The sequence below is a fragment of the Pinus tabuliformis genome, chromosome 5_2 (genome assembly GCF_031772625.1).
Source record: "Pinus tabuliformis cultivar Carrire ecotype Pingquan chromosome 5_2, CPIR1, whole genome shotgun sequence".
In the NCBI taxonomy this organism is placed as follows: domain Eukaryota; kingdom Viridiplantae; phylum Streptophyta; class Pinopsida; order Pinales; family Pinaceae; genus Pinus; species Pinus tabuliformis.
This window is the reverse complement of record NC_142306.1, coordinates 1,060,891,360-1,060,907,667: the sequence shown is the minus strand read 5'-3', so window position 1 is coordinate 1,060,907,667 and position 16,308 is coordinate 1,060,891,360. Positions and strand designations below refer to the sequence as shown.

The 16,308-nt window shown below is 39.6% G+C and overlaps 1 pseudogene; it reads right to left on the bottom strand.

Moving 5' to 3' along the window:
- LOC149162892 (malate dehydrogenase 1, peroxisomal pseudogene) overlaps window positions 1-16,308 on the bottom strand; it is a 60,914-nt pseudogene that overhangs the window by 42,786 nt on the left and 1,820 nt on the right.

Sequence of the window (16,308 nt, the reverse complement as noted above, 5' to 3'; positions counted from 1 at the left end):
TAGCACAGTCCCTTCAGTCATCAGAAATTCACATTTTTCTGAACTGAGGGACAGGTTCATCTCAATACACTTGTCTAGAACTTTTCCTAGGTTAGATAAAGCTTCCTGAAAGTCAAAGCCATAAGGAGTAAAGTCATCCATGTATATCTCTACTGCATCATGAACTAATCCAGAGGATATACTCAATACCACTCTTTGGAAAGTGGCGGGAGCATTACACAAACCAAAAGAAAGGACCCGGTATGCAAAGGTACCCCAAGGAAAAGTGAAAGTGGTCTTATCTTGGTCTTCCGAGCTGATTTGAATCTGATTGTACCCACTAAACCCATCTAGGAAAGAGAAAAACTTTATCCCTACCAGACCGTCTAACACTTGATCTATGAAAGGTAAAGGAAAATGGTCCTTTTTAGTGTCTTTTTTCAATTCCCGATAGTCGACATAGATTCTCCACTTACTATTTTTCTTTGGCACTAGCATCAAAGGAGAGACCCATTCACTGTCAGAGATGGGATAGATGAATCCTCTATCAAGCAATTTTTGCAATTCTTCCTTAACAATATCTTTAAGTGCTGGATTCATCCTCCTTTGAGGTCGCCTAACTGGCTTACAATCCTCCTTGATGTATATATGATGAGTACATACTGAAGGGTGCACTCCATCTCCTTATAACTCCAGGTGAAGGCATCTAGGTGTTTTCTCAGTAAGCTACACAGTTCCTTATCTTGGGAAGTGGATAGGGATGGATTAATTTTCAAGGTTCTTTCTGGGCCGAACTCTATATTCTTAACACGGAGAGGAGTGGAGTTGGCTACACAGAGATCAATTGAGGGGTTGTTTTGGGTTTGTCTTACTATGTCCTCTAATGGTGATACACTGGGAGGTAGATTTTGAATCAGATTTTGAATCATATCATCCTCATCTTGCGGTTTCCCCCCCATGGCGATTTTTAATGCACAAAGTGGTGCAGAATAGACTTCATCCTCATATTCCTCCTCCAACGAGAGAGGTAGATCATGTTCTAGCAAGGGTTGAGCAGGAGGATATAGGATTAACTGCTTGGACATATGCCCGTTCTTTATGGTCATGTTCCCAGCTCGACAGCTAATGTAGGCATTGACGGTAGCCAACCAAGGTCTTCCCAAAATGAAAGGATACCCAATGAGCCTTCCCTTTGGCTGGAGAACTAAGAAATCAACAAGTTACTCCCAAGAATCAATGGAGACCATCACATCTTCCACAATCCCCTTAGGGGTCACGATGGAGTGGTCTGTAAGTTGTAGCACAATCGTGGTCTTCCTCAAGGAGCACTGGAGGTTGAGTTTGAGCATTGTGTCCTTTGTCATCACATTAATGGTAGCTCCTAGATCAATCAAGGTGTGTGGGATCATGGTGCCATTGATGTGGACATCAACTACTGGGCTTCCAGGGTCCAGATACTTTGGACAGATTACCTGCCCCAACATCAGGTCGGACAATTGCCCTATGACATTGATGGTTGGGGCATCTCTCTTGCACCTTCCTGGATGCCTAAAGCAATTCTCTTTGATCAACCTATTGTAGATAGGCACATCTTTTATGGCTTAGAGAAGTGGTATCTTCACACATAAATGTTTCAATTCTCCTAGGAGTTCAATTTCTTCTAGGGTAGGCTGGACTGTTGTGGATAGTCTCTTAGGAAAGGGTGGATTTGCTTTAGGTTCACTTTCCTCTTTATCTTCCTCAACCTCCCTGGGTGGAGGCTGGCTATCTGGGAGAACTTTCCCAGATCGCAAGTTAATTTCCTGAATCTCCACAGCATAAGTCGGGCATGATGGTTCCCCACTATACACTTGTTGAGCCTGTCTATTGTTCAGGTTCAGATTTGGCTGGGCAGGCATTTGGGGTTGCTTTGGTGGAGCAGGAGGTAATAGTTGTGGTTGGGCAGGTGGTGGAGGCAAAAGAGCGGGAGGAGAGTTGTATTGGGGCCTCCACCCTTGATGAGATGCATTCCACTGAGGCTGTGGCTAAGCATAGGATTAAAATGAATGGGTGACTGGTTGAGCATGATATGGATATGTGAAGGACCAAGGAGGAGGTGTGGACCAGGAAGGATGAGCAGGGGGGCCCCAAGAAGGTATGGGAGTGACCTGGTTAGGGTTGTAGTATGCCTGAGATGTCCCTTGCATCCCCTGCTGATATGGCTTAGGTCCATGCAGACTCCTTTAGTTTATGTAATAGAGTTGTTCAATGACTCCCTCAGCCCCTTGATATACAACTTTAAGTCCAGGTAAGGAAGGGCACTTGTATGTAGAATAATTTTCTTCACAGACTAAACAAACCTCTATAGAGTTCAATGGGCATTCATTCTAAGATGCATCCTAGTGCATCTAGGGCAAAAAATGGCCAAAGCCCTCTCTGCTTCCTCTTGTTTCCTTTTAATATGTAAGGTATCCATTTGCATGGCAAGAGTCTACAACATCTCACTCTTGAAGTCTTCCAACATGTTTCCAATTTATCCTTTAATGGATGAGCTAGAGGAAGAGGTGCTGGCTATGGGTTGACTCCCCCTACCTTTCTTTCTGGCTACTATAGAATGGTTCCTCAAAATAGTCTTTATGTCCTCATAAGACAGTTGGTAGATGTTTCCCCCGGCTAGTAGATGGAGGGTGTCTAAAAGATCTTCCCGAATTCCCCTGAGCAGGACCACCTTTAGAGACTCAGGGCCAAGTGTGCACCTGACACCTTTGTAACTGAGCTAGAACCTCTCCTCATAGTCTTCTAGGGACTCATCACTTCCTATAGTCATTCGGAAAATTTCTTCTTTAGTATCTTTTGACCTACAATAGTCTCGATACTTCTTGTTAAAGGCTTGCTTCATCTGAGCCCAAGTTGTGATGCTATTGCCAGGTAATCCCATGAACCAGTGCAATGCTACATCCTTGAGAGTAGAAGGGAACAATTTCAACTTTTTCTCATCTTCTGCATAGTCATAGGTTCGACAGATAACAACAAACTCAAACAAAAAGGTTTCAGGATATTCTGTAGTCAGACCGTGGAAATGAGGTAGGGCAAAAGGGCTTATATTATTCAATTTGGTGTCCCCATTGGTCTCCCGAATAGGAAAGGTACCCTCTATTCTCTCTCCATTCCCCCTAGCATTTCTGTGTTCAGCCATTGGCTCCAAAGGAATGTTTTCTTCTTCTTCTTCCCCTATAGGTTCTTCAAATATGTCTGGTTGTTCACCTAAGGGTTCTTCTTGATCGCAGCCACCGAAGAAGAGAGAAGGTTGGCTGTGTGAAGCAGTGGGGGTGTTGGGCAAGAATTTTCCTGAGTTATCTCTATTCCTACAAGGCATGAAAGGAAGTCTTTTTGGTTGATTTTTGTTTCTTTTTCCCCACACTGATAGTACCTGCAAAATTGAAATTGATTGAACAAAACAAATTGTAACTAGTTGAAATAAACTTGCTAAATGGAAATTTGCAGAATTGAAGAGGAAAGTAAGGAAATGTAGAACTTGAAAGAAATGACTAGTCTACTCTTGCTAAAATGAAATTTGTAGAATTGAAAATGAAAGCAAAGAAATGCAGAACTTGAAGGAAAAGAAATGACTAGTATACTTTTGCTGAAATAAATATTAGCAGAATGTTGCAATAGAAAATAGAAGAAAGTAGTAATCATAGAATACTTTGACGCTTCCCCAACAACAGTGCCAAAAAGTATGGTGAGCACCAGTATTGTAGCAATAATGCTGCAACTCCTGGGCTACCTACTTTACTCTTATCAACCCGGTAGTTTGTAACAAACTTGGAAGCGACAGTGCTGTATGCACAAGTACTAGTTCTTACTACAGGTTGCCACTTGGTCAGCCAGCGCAAGATCACTAGGATCTCAAGCCAACTTCTATGGATTCCAGAAGTAGCTCTATATGTGATGAAAGGAGAGAAAGACTACTCTACAGATACTACTCAAACTGCAAAAAGGAGAAAGACTAAAATGTAAAGCAGACCAAGTAAATCCTAATTAAGAAACTAATCCTACTTTTGCAGAAAGCACTATGAAAACCATGAAAAGAATGCCATTACCTACTCAAGGAAGTAAACAACTTCTAACTAAGCTATTTCTGGAAGTAAATGAGCAAAAAACATCTTTTTGGATTTTTATGTATTTTTATGTGAATTTGACATGCATGTGATTTATTGTTTGTGAATGTGGCAGTGAATAGGTGGTGTTGAAGGGTGGTTTTGGGACTTGTGAGGATGAAGGATAGTGTGGTTGGGTCCTAGGAGGTCTTAGGTGGCCTTCTGGAGCCTTTTCCCACACTCAACCTTCAAAAGAAAACCTACAGGAAAATCTACAGGAGGACACATGAAATCTACAGGAGGAAAAACAATGTTCTACAGGAGGCCTACAGGAGGAGGCTGAGAGTAGTTTTGGCTATTTTTAGGGTGTAAAAGTGGGTGGAAAAGGTGGATGAATGTTGGAATGAAGTGTTAGGGCACCTAGGGTCTACCAAGAATCATTAGGAGAGAGAAAGATGATTGGATTTTCTCAAGGAGAGAGGAAGAAATTCTATGGAAAATGCAGGAAACTAAGGTAGAATTGAGGGGAGACTTGGGTGAACTGTAGGGAATGGATTAGATGGAGGATGGGATGGCTGATAGGCTGGCCTGATGCTAGAATATATCTGCTGCATAAACAACTGACAGTCAACCAATGAGATTAAGAAAGCAATGAAATAAGTGCATCTAGAAAAACAGAGTTTTGCATCAAACTAATCTAAACTGTGATCTATGAAAGGAAATGATGATAACTACTGCAAGAAAGGAAAGCATGGTGTTAGAGTCGGTCTAGTTATCCCTCCGTCAGAGATCAAAGCTTTTTTTTTTGCATTTCATGTTTAGGTGTCCCATCAGTTTCGATTAGTTTCATTTCGTTAGGCATGCCATAACTCTGACGGAATGGTTTGTGTTACTCATTCCCCTCGTGCTTGGAACTGCTGGTTCAGGTCTATTCATAAAAACAAGTCTTCAAAGGTCATGTACAGTCCTGTTTCAAATTTTTGGGTCATAACAATGGTTTTTGGTCAGTAGGTCTTGGGTTTGATTCAGTCTTGTTTTGCAAAGTCTAAGAAGACTAGCAGGCCAGAGGGATGTCCTCGATAGGTGGTTACTTCAATAATTTTCATCATTATACAGATAAGTTAGGACTTCTCTTCAAAACTCTGTTTTGAAGATGAGTCGTCATCTCATTTTTGTAAAAATCTTCAAAAATTTCAGTTCTTGAAGCGTCCAAGCGTAGCCTTGGTCTCCTTTGCCAGATCATATCACAACTATCCCTGCAAAAAATTGCAAAGAAAATCATCATTTCAATCAAATTTAAGGAGGAAACCAAAAAGGTCAGAAGTCTATTAATCCTAAAAAAGTGTCAACGACAAAACATTACAAAATGGGTCATGGACCAAGAAAAAATCAAAAGGGAGTCTTTATAAAGATATTTCATGACATTTGCAACTCATTTTGCATGCCAAGAGTGAAAAACATCATTCCAAAGCGAAATTGTGAGTTTGTGAGGAAGTTGGAGCAGTTTCAGGGGCGCGCGGTGCGTTGGGTAAGGCGTGCGGCGCACTAGGGTTTAAGCCCGAAATTTGATTAGAAGCGCATGAACTCGCCTCCTCTCCGCACAAAATTGCAGGTAGGCTCACATCCACCACTTGTGCTTGGTTTTTGAAAGATAAATGTAATAGGTTCATGATGTGTTTGCCTTAGAAATCCAAGTGGAAAGCCCTCCTTGTCAATGAAATTGTTGTAGGGTTTTAATGCAAAAATTGCTGTAAGGGTTTCAAAAATAGAGTGTAACCAAGGTTGTCATTATTTCTCCCTTTCCCTTTGTTTCCCATTCCCAAATTCACCCTTATTCTCCCCATTAATTCCCTCCTTCATCCTACACTATAATCCCTCAAAATCCTAGTCCCTCACCTCTGTTACAAAACACATTATCCTTATCATTTCCCTTCCCTTCTCTAAGTCCCTTGTTTTTATTTCCAAATTCCTAATTCCCTAATGCTTCCCCTGTCCTAATATTCCCTTGTGCATTTGTGTCCCCTTGGTCACAACATTTTTAGAGCAAAAGAACAGTTTACAGGCAATTGTGCACGCAGTTTACACATCAGCATATATATTCCAGACATGTCACAGACCGAGTCAGTCTATGAGCAGGATTATGATAGTGATTCTACACCAGAGGTAAATGTGCCAAGGAGGTATCACAAAGGTGGCAAAAGTGGTTAGCATGTCAGGGAGGAGCCTACTTCTTTGGCTCAATTGCAAGGTTGTCCACTTGCAATGGATTGTTTTCAGTATCAATCATGTTTTAAATACTGTGAGTTGATCTCACAAATCCAGCATCATCGGGAACTAGTCCGTTTATTTGTTCTACATTTACAGGATGGTCATGTAAACCTTGCCGGAGTGTTTTTCACCTTGTCACCCGAGACTATTGCTCAGGCCACTGGGATACCAAATGTAGGGGAGGAATGGAGTAAACGCCAGCAGTTAGACAGATTCTACTATGAGCCATATATCAAGCCCGGGTATATGAGACACTTGAGTGCAGTTTTTCCTTTCAAATTTCTGAGGGATGAGTATGCACCATTGATGAAACTCATCATTCGATATTTCAGTTGCGAGGGCAGATTCTCACGTCTCTATGCGTACCATGTTCGTTTGTTGATGCATTTCACAAGGGCACGTATGATGAACATTCTGTTTTTCATGTGTTGCAACATAGAGAGGATGGTGCCTTTAGTACAAAGGAAGAGCCCAGTACATCAGCATAAGAGCATCTATCATTATGCATTGATCAAAATCACAGTGATACATCAGTTGGCACAGTAGGGCATTACTTGGGAAGATTTCATCTCCCGTGATTACTTTGCAGCATTACAACCACCTCCCGAGATAGTTCATGATGAGGGAGCACCTTCACACTAGCCAGGCATTCCCGAGACTGAGAATATAAGTGCTCCTCCATATGTGACATACCAGCGAGGCCACAGGGCCTTATTTGCATCTACACGGTGAGTGTTATCTCCACCTCGTGTGGAAGGGGCCTCGCTTCAGACAGCAGCACTGCAGGTACAGGATAAGGGCAAGAAGCCCAAGCATGAGGAGAGGCCTTCAGGTGAGCCATCAAGTTTTGTTACTATTCATGATGATGAGACAGCTTCAGAATCAAAGGAGACCCAATATATCAGGATTATCAAAGAGCAAGGAATGGACCTTCGAGCTTTGCAAATTCAGCTGGAGATGGCAAAGTCAAATATCAGGTATCTAGAGCAGCGGAATAAATAGCTTGAGGACCAACACGTGATCATAGAGCTACAGAACATCCGTGCGAATCGCCAAGCTGCCCAACATAGAGAAATTGAGTTCACCTCTCTAGAGCAACAGGTAAATGAGGATCGAGAGGCTAATCTCGAGAGAGTCAACATCTACTTGGGGGAGCGGCTGAAAAAGTCCAATAGAGACAATGCATTATTAAAACACATGGCTATGCATTACAAGGCCTGGAACCTAGTTTGCAAGGCGCGAATTAGGAGTCTTAAGGCAAAATTGAAGAAAGCGGTCAAGAAGCAAAAAAGACAAAAGGAGCTTGATCGTCTTCAGATTTTGGCCGAAGACTCTTTGGCTGAGCATGGTACTTGATTGGGGATCCCCAGCCCAAATTTCAACAAGTTTGGGGAAAATTTTGTCAATTTTGAAATTTTTGGTTTAAAAAACAGGTTTTTTGGCTCAATGTGTAGCGCGCCGTGCGCGACCCATAAGATTGGGAGGTCCAAATCACAAATGGTTTGCATTTTTGGATTTTTCATGATGAAATATACATGCTCAGCTATTTCCAAGGCATTTCATCAAGGTTTGGGTCCCCAAAAGGTCAAAAAACATGCAAAAAATGATCTCACTGCCCCTTTTTGAACACACAGGAAGCAGTCTTGGGAGAATGCACTTTTGGAGGGGCAAATGGACACCAAATTGGAAAATTCCACTTGGGTTGGAAAGTAGACATCTAGGGATTTCCAACAAGGCAACCCGAGCTCAATTTGGATGCCGGGAAGTGCCCCAAAAGCAGGTGGAAAGGCGCACGGTGCATAGGGCTCAGGCGCGCGGCGCACAAGGTTTTTTGGCACAATTTTCATCTTTAGCTCAGGAAACGAAGCCAGTTTGATCAGTTTTGACTTGTGATGGATTTTTTCACTCCTCTTGATGTAATTAGTGAAACATGATGTAATTTTGGCACTTTATTACTTGTTCTAGAGGATTCATTCACTAAAAAGTGAAAATTAAATGAATGAATCAGTTTCCTACGTTATAGAGGCAAGTTGTTTTGACTGCCTAGATTGTAGTGATTTGTTTAGAATTGGTTGAAACAGCTCCTAGGATGATGAGCTCGACCCCTAGAGGCAAGGGAATGAGTTAGCTTGCCTATATTATGTATTTTCTTAGTCATTTTCAGGGTTGGACTCTTGGGGAAGAGGTTTTGAGACTTTATTGTACATTTTACTTCAGCATTTTGGCAAAGGAAAGACCAGGGTTTTGCAGCACTGTTTGGAATTCATGTGGCTCTATGTCTTGATGGTGTGCTTCTTTCAGTTCTTGTAAGTTGTTATGTGTATCATTTTCCTTATCTCATCTTCTACAATTGAACAAATGAAGTGTTAAGGTAGAATTCATAATCTGTAATGCTCTGCCTTTAAGTTTGTTTGATCTCTTATGTTTTCATCTGTTTAAGGAGAATTCTTGAGGTTTTCTTGCTCTCCTTAGCTCCTCACCTGTCTGATCTACTCACCTCATTAGCTTTAAAGGCATCAAACAATTGCCTACCTTGCTCCAATTAGACCTCTGCAGGAACTGTGTCTCATCCCCGCACCCAAAATTGCCTTTCCCTTTGATTCAACAAAAACCCCCAAAAATTCACCTTTAAACCTCTGCACTTAATACCTAGCCTAAGATTAGTTACAATTTCAGTCATCTCGAGCCTCATTGATTATATTTTTCCGAGATTGACCTGGAGAGAGCCCTCTCCTGTCCTCGTAGGGTTAGCTACGAGGCTGAGCGTGGTTTGATGTTGCCTTGAGTTTTGTCTTCCTCAGCTTGAGGCAGATTCAAGCGTTAACACATGGAAGAAGACTATCGTAAATAAAGAATTGAGAATGATGGAGAAGTTATGAAACAAAGTAAACTAGACTATTAACCAACTAAAAAGTTGTAAACACTAGAAGTCCTATGAATGAGGAAAATTTGTGTTTTTGGGGCAGCAAGAGGGTCTTTGCCTCAAATCATGGTCCCAAAGGGAGGGAGAGAGGCCAAGGCATTGTTTCTAGCCTTTTGGATCTTTTATTTATCATTTCTTAACCTTCTAGAGAAAGCACAAATGGAAGCAAACTATTGAATCATCAAAAGCAACCTATTCTTGACCATAAAAGAAATTCATCTAACAACGACCTATTCTACAAACTGAAATAAAACATACAAATACAAGTAAAGAGGAGCTTAGATACTTGGATTGGGCCCTAACCTAAGAGCTTCAGCCCTCTGAGGTAACTCAGTGCTAGCTCAGAAAAGGATTCCATCTTTGTTTCAAAACAATAACAAGATTACATGAAACTATCACAAAAATAATAAGCTCGAAGTTGAGCACAGTTTACATAAGCAAAAGTACAATAAAAATCCAACAAAAATCTGATCCTAGTGAGGCCCTAGGCCTCTATACTTATACAAATAAAGCTACCAATAGCTTCCTTAAAATCAGGGAGGCTTGGCTCCCAAAACGCGATATAATCATCAGTCATCCTCCACTTGCTCGATTGCCTTCTAGTGCATCACTTGGCTGCTTGTACTATGATCTCAATGAAGGGGAATCCGAAGTGAGGAGTAATAAATGAGGGGGGTTCCATCCTATAAGTCCTCTCCTTTGTCCACTTTGAGTTATTGCTGCCATTTGTCCACTGGATCCTTGACTTTGACCTCAAAAATCATCAATAATCTGCATTAAACACATGTTAGACCACATGGCATCATAACTAACTCAACTCACTCTATAAGCATAAATATAATCAGAAAATCATACAATAAACTAAGAGAATGGTTGATTTGACTAGGTTAGGAGGTAAAATGAGCCCATATAATTACCCGTTTATGAGGCTCATCAGTAAGCCATGTCTTCAAATATCCATGTCTTCAAATAGCTATGTCTTCATGCGACCTGCAATAACGCCATTCTCTTGGCCAACCAATGATATGCAACTTGAGTAATCAATATGTACCTAGCAAAATATGAGCTCATGTTAATTTTGTCAAGATTTCTTGATATCATCAACAACAACAATCTTCAACCGTGTGAGTCCCAAGATCTATAGAAATCCCGAATCATAACTGCACCATATGAACTTTATGTATCTTTGAAGGCATGATGACAATAACATAAAAGAAATGAGTGGTTCATCATCAAATAATGAAGTTGTGTACTCAGGCTTTGTACTTGTCCTTGTCCCAATGAATATTACCATGTAAGAAACATATATGTACTATATGCATCATCAAAAGGTCATTCACAATCATCCATAAATCTGATCTGAATACCAACTATGTGACCCCAAGTATCATTTGAGATTTTATCATGGGCACCTCATAACCAAAATATAACAAGATGTATCATTTAGCCACACAAGCTTCATCATCATTGATTAGATACCAAAGGCTTCTAAACATAATGCCAACAATGATTTATTAGAAGCATAACATGTTCTCCCCCTGAACTTGTTCCACCTGTTCACTTTCAGATCTGATCATTGCATATATTAGTAAGAAGTATCAAGGCATCATTATCAATCAAATACACGTTAAGTTATCAACAACTTGTGGGGATCAAAAACACTTCTAAATAATATCCACAGACTGTAGTCATTACGACAGAAAAGATAACTGATAATTGTCTGAGCCATATCAAATTAGTTTTTCTGAGTCTATCCATCTGCATTTTTCTCAAACCTACATATACACGACTGTGCAACTTCGAACTCACGTATATACATGGCTTATCTTCATGAAACTTGCATATGAGATTTAGAGCATTGAAGTTTCATACATTCGGCTTCTCCTGAGTTTTTCATGTCTGTACACTGTGCCATGCCACAATTTTCTGACTGTACTTCCTTCTTCTTCCATATCTTCCAGTGTGATAATGTTTTCTCCTTTTGGTATGATGCCTAATATTTTCTCCTGCATTCCTTTGCTATATGTTGAAGCTTGTTACATGCATAACATCTTACATGTTTCATATTTCTTCTATAACAGTTAGTGGCTTTGTGACCAAACATATTGCAAGAAAAACAATATCCCTTAAAGTACCTGCAAGCTGATGATATTTCTGTGTGAACCATTCTTCTTCCACATCTTGCTGAAACATGTCCAAGATTATGACATATAAAAGATTCAACATTATTCATTTGAGGAAATAACCGACTATCATTTCCATGGTTAGGAGTAAAAGATTTTCTTTGAAGATTTTCTTTCCTTGGTTGTTGATGGGATTGACCTCTCATCTCCTTGTTGAGCATTTTAGATTTTTCATTAGAGTTTCTTGCCTTACTTTGTGAGCTAGATTCACCTTCAACAGATTCATGTAAACCAAGACCAGTTTTCATGGCAGGAGACCTTTGACTTCTAAGAATATCATCCAAGATCTTAGTACTATCTTGAAATTGTAAGAGCTTATCTTTTTCAAGATACTGCTTCTTCATGATTCCTTCAACTTTTCTTCCTTCTTCCATCTGTTGCCTTTCTTCAAGAACTTCGTTTTCTTGTTTTTCAAGAGCTTGGAGTAGTTCTTTATTCTGCTTATTTGATTTTTTAAGATCTTCTTTTAGCGAGAGGATATTAGCTTCAAGACTTTCATAGTAACTGGATCTATCTCTGAGTTTCTTGATTGTTGTGCTTCTTTCATTTAATTCATTTCTTAATGATGTCACTTCATCCTACAACTTTTGACATTGATCTTCCTTTTCCTTGAATTGATTCCTTACTTTGTTTCCTTCCTCTAGTTGAGTTTTTACTTTGGTAGCTTCTTCTTTGAAGGCACATTCCCTTTTGTCCAATAGATCTTGTTGATATCTAATTTTATCCGTAAGCCTTTTAAATTCTGACTCTATTTGATATCTTTCTTCCTCACCCATAAGAGCAAATTCAGTTGTTTCGCTATCACTTTCATCATCTTCAAATGGATGGAGAAATGTATCACCAGAGGATAACAAATTCATACCTGATAAATATTCTTCTTGTTCATCTTCATTTTGAGGTGATTTTGAATCTGAAGAGTTACTTCCACATGTTCCCCAATCGATTCTCCCACTGTCATATTTCCTTTGAGATGTCTTCTTCTTTTGAGGCGCTTTCTTCTTTAGCTTCTTTCCCATTGTTCTATGGATATCCTTCAAGTGATCAAGCTTCTACCAAACGACCTACTTTGATACCAATTTTTGGAAATAATACTTGGGGGGGGGGGGGGGTGAATCAGTATTAATCAACTCAATAATCTTTTTCTTTTCATACTCAAATTTGTATACACTACTTCCATGTGGGTAACCTGTGTGTACACGCAACTATGCTTAAGGAAACAAGCGTATATCCAACAAACTAATGATTCAGTTAATTCATCATATGTTGATATTTAATCTGTGCATCAGTACTTTATTAAGCATTAAACAATAACCATATGTAGTTAATAACAGAGTAAACCATCACACATAAGCAACACACATGAACACCAAGATTTAAGGTGGAAACCCAATGTGGGTGAAAACCACCTATTGCTATTGTCTCTGTCTTCTTTTAATAATAAGAAAATCTATTTACAACAATGTACTGGTGCAGACTCATACCAGTACACAGGCTTCTACCTGCAGAAGGCTACAACCTTCTCTCATTCTCTAGCTTCTACTGGAAGGGAGCTACAATCCCCTAGCTCTTGTACTAGCTGATATGTTTACTAGTACGTAGGCACCGACCTACAAAAGGCTACAACCTTGTCTCTTCCTCTAGGGACCTCGTTTCATAAATTTTCAGACTGGATACTCCTGGAACACAACATCATACTCTGAAGGCCACGTTTCATCCAATTTTCATACTGGACCCATCAACAACATTGAAGCTCAAAATCAATTACCACTGTAATACAACCATCAACTACATCTGCATCAACCAATCACTGAAAATCAATTTGAATCAACCAAACTCAATCAATCACTAAAAACCTTTGAACCTCTGACACAACTGAATCAATCAATCATTCATACTTTAGCCAATCAACTGCAACAGATAGATCACTGTAACCAGTTCACAGATCTGAGTTACATTATCATTCAGAATTAGTTGTAATCTTAAAACCATGCTTCAGAGTGTATACGCTATTTGGCATAAGCCAACCTGTGTATACACAACTTCCCTGAAGTAAACCAACATGTAGATCTGCAAACACTTTGCTGCACTTCCAAACTTCAGACATAATCACACATAGAGGATAAAACATATGTCAGTGATCAGATCTATCCCATCCATTATCAGATCATATAATGATAGGTCATTATGATCTTGATCCATCATTAGATTTCATCCATCAACAATGAAGCTAATCACAATCAACCAGTCTAAATATGCAGAATACTGTCACCAAAAAACAGTCACCAGAACACAATGTAAAACCCAGAACTCTGCATCAACAACCAGAACTAATTGCAACTTCAAAAATCATAGTTCACAAGGTATACACTACTTAGATGTGTCGAACCTACGTGTATATGTGCTTTTACCAAGGTCAACCAGCGTATACATCTGTAAATATTCATTCATAATTTTGTAGCTATTCCAGACTTCAGTTATAACCAGATCATAATATTTACAGATCGACACATGCATCATTATACAAATCTAGAATAAACATGATCAAACCATATAAAGATTATTCATCCCAAGCCTTAAGATCCTGATCCATTATTAGATCTTATCCTCCATCAACCGCTAAGGCTCCTCCTTGGTATAGATCAAGCAGAGCATCATAAACCCATAATCTGCATACTGGATCTCACACTTCATTAGATATTCAAAATGCTTGTACTCTTTGGCCTAATGATCTTCTCCTCCTTATATAGTTTTAGGCCTTTCTCAATACCATGGACCAAAACCACTTAGGACCAATACCTCAGACCAAATACCTCGGACTAATACCACAGACCAATACCATGGACCAAATATCTTGGGTCAGAAACCGTGGACCCAAAAACTTGTTTTCCCAATATATACGTGCTTTTCCTTCTGTGAAAGTGTGTGTGTACATATATGCTCCTTTTGTTCAATGAACCTACGTGTATATGCGACTTGGTCAAGGTGAACCTGCATATACCTTTCTTTCTTCATTCTATGTAGCCTGAACTATAATTCTTTGTTGTTAACCTATAGTACTTTGATCTTTCATCTGAGTGAGTTGCCATCAAGGACAACACCTGTATCATAATGCCAACAATTTTCTCCCATTTTGCATTTATTTTCTTTGCTACCGATAATGGCATGCCATTCATAGATGTACCAGAGTCTACTAAAAAATTGTGGACATTATAATTAAAAATTCCAAACGTTAATAAAAATGGCAAGAAAAGAGTGATAGCTTCTAGTGATAAAGAATTTACTACAGATTCAAGAGGACCAAAAGAGTTACTTGACACCTTTTGAGAGGAGGAAGATTTATCACTCGTCGAAGGTTTTGAAAGGGTCTGGACAATAAGTTCAAGTTGGGCTGCAATATTCGTGAGCTCATAGATGGAAAATTTGGCTCAATGTTTCTTCATATCTTCCACAATGTTATAATCAATTGTTTCAACAATTGTAGGAAATCTTGAAGTGTTTGGAGGAGTGGATTTATTTGACACTTTCAGAGTGTTGGACTTACCCTTATTACTCGAGGAATTTTTCTTGGACTTAGATGGCTCTCCGAGCTTACTCTGTGCATTCTGAGTAGGATTGACCAATGGTGATATTCTTCTTAGCAACTACTATTTTAACTTTTGTCTTGTCAATTCCTATTAAATATGGGCCCTTTACTCCTTAGACTAGATCGACTATTTTTCTTCTTCTAAGGGGGTTCGTTCTGTGGTGGTTCTTCAACATCCTTCTTATCAGCATTGTAGATACAATGATATGCATTCACTACATGCCCAACACTTTTTCTTTACTCAACTGCTATAGGTTCTTCTAATTCTTTTGCCTATTCTATCTGCTCATATGCTAATAGAGTATCTACAATGTGTGCAACCAAAGCATTCCAGTTGTGATTCCACTGAAGGCATGTTTTTCCTAAATGATATTCCTAATGGAAAGAACAATAATTATCCATGCCAATTCTTGCTATGTTCATCACAACATTCAAACTTTGTGCAGACATGGCGAGCTAATTGTTGTTGTTACTATTATTCCTTAGAAATGGGAAATAATTGGGAGGCTTGCTGCTGGAGGAAGTCTCACTTGAACTTTTCTTTAGTTATACAATTTCATTGGTGAGCATCTTCACCATCCTTGTCAAGATTTCAATGTTTGATGATTACTTTTCGTTAGCCTTACTAGAAGAAGGTTGTGACTTCTTTTTTCTAGTGGAAAAATCGGTAACTTTTTATTTAAAAAATGAAAAGTTACACTAGCAGATGCTTGAAGCATTTCCATAAGACGCCCATTGGGCTCGAGTGATTTTGCACCCCACGCAACGTTACAAAGCTAACGTGCAGATGAAGAAGAAGAAAGGGAAAAAAAAGAGAAAAAAAAGGAGGCAAGAAAAACTGAGTTTGGTAGTGATTAAAAACTCACACTTCAAGTTTTTCTTCCCTTTTTCTTTTCGACCTTGCGACACTCTCCTTGGGTGGGCTCGATCGAAGCTATGACTAACTGTGTTTCTGCTTTCTGAGATCCTGCTTCCTTGTCTGAATCCGAGGTATCTGAGTGGTGATGTCGTTTGATCCCTCCCATGCTCTGATCCTCGTTTGCCTTCTCTGCCTGATTTGGATGACGCTGTAAAGCCTTGTTGTCTGATGTAGTTTCCTTCTGTGTCTCCATTTCTTGGGATACCTCAGCATTCTCTGCGGGGGTATCTTCCTCTTCTGCTTCTGATTCTTCGTCTTCTGAGTTATGGGGAGAAAATTGCCATCCTTTCCTCTGCTTCCCTTTCTGCTTTCTTTTACTGTTTGCTTTCTTGGCTTCTGGACATGTGCTTTGCAGGTGCCCTGTTTGCCTGCAT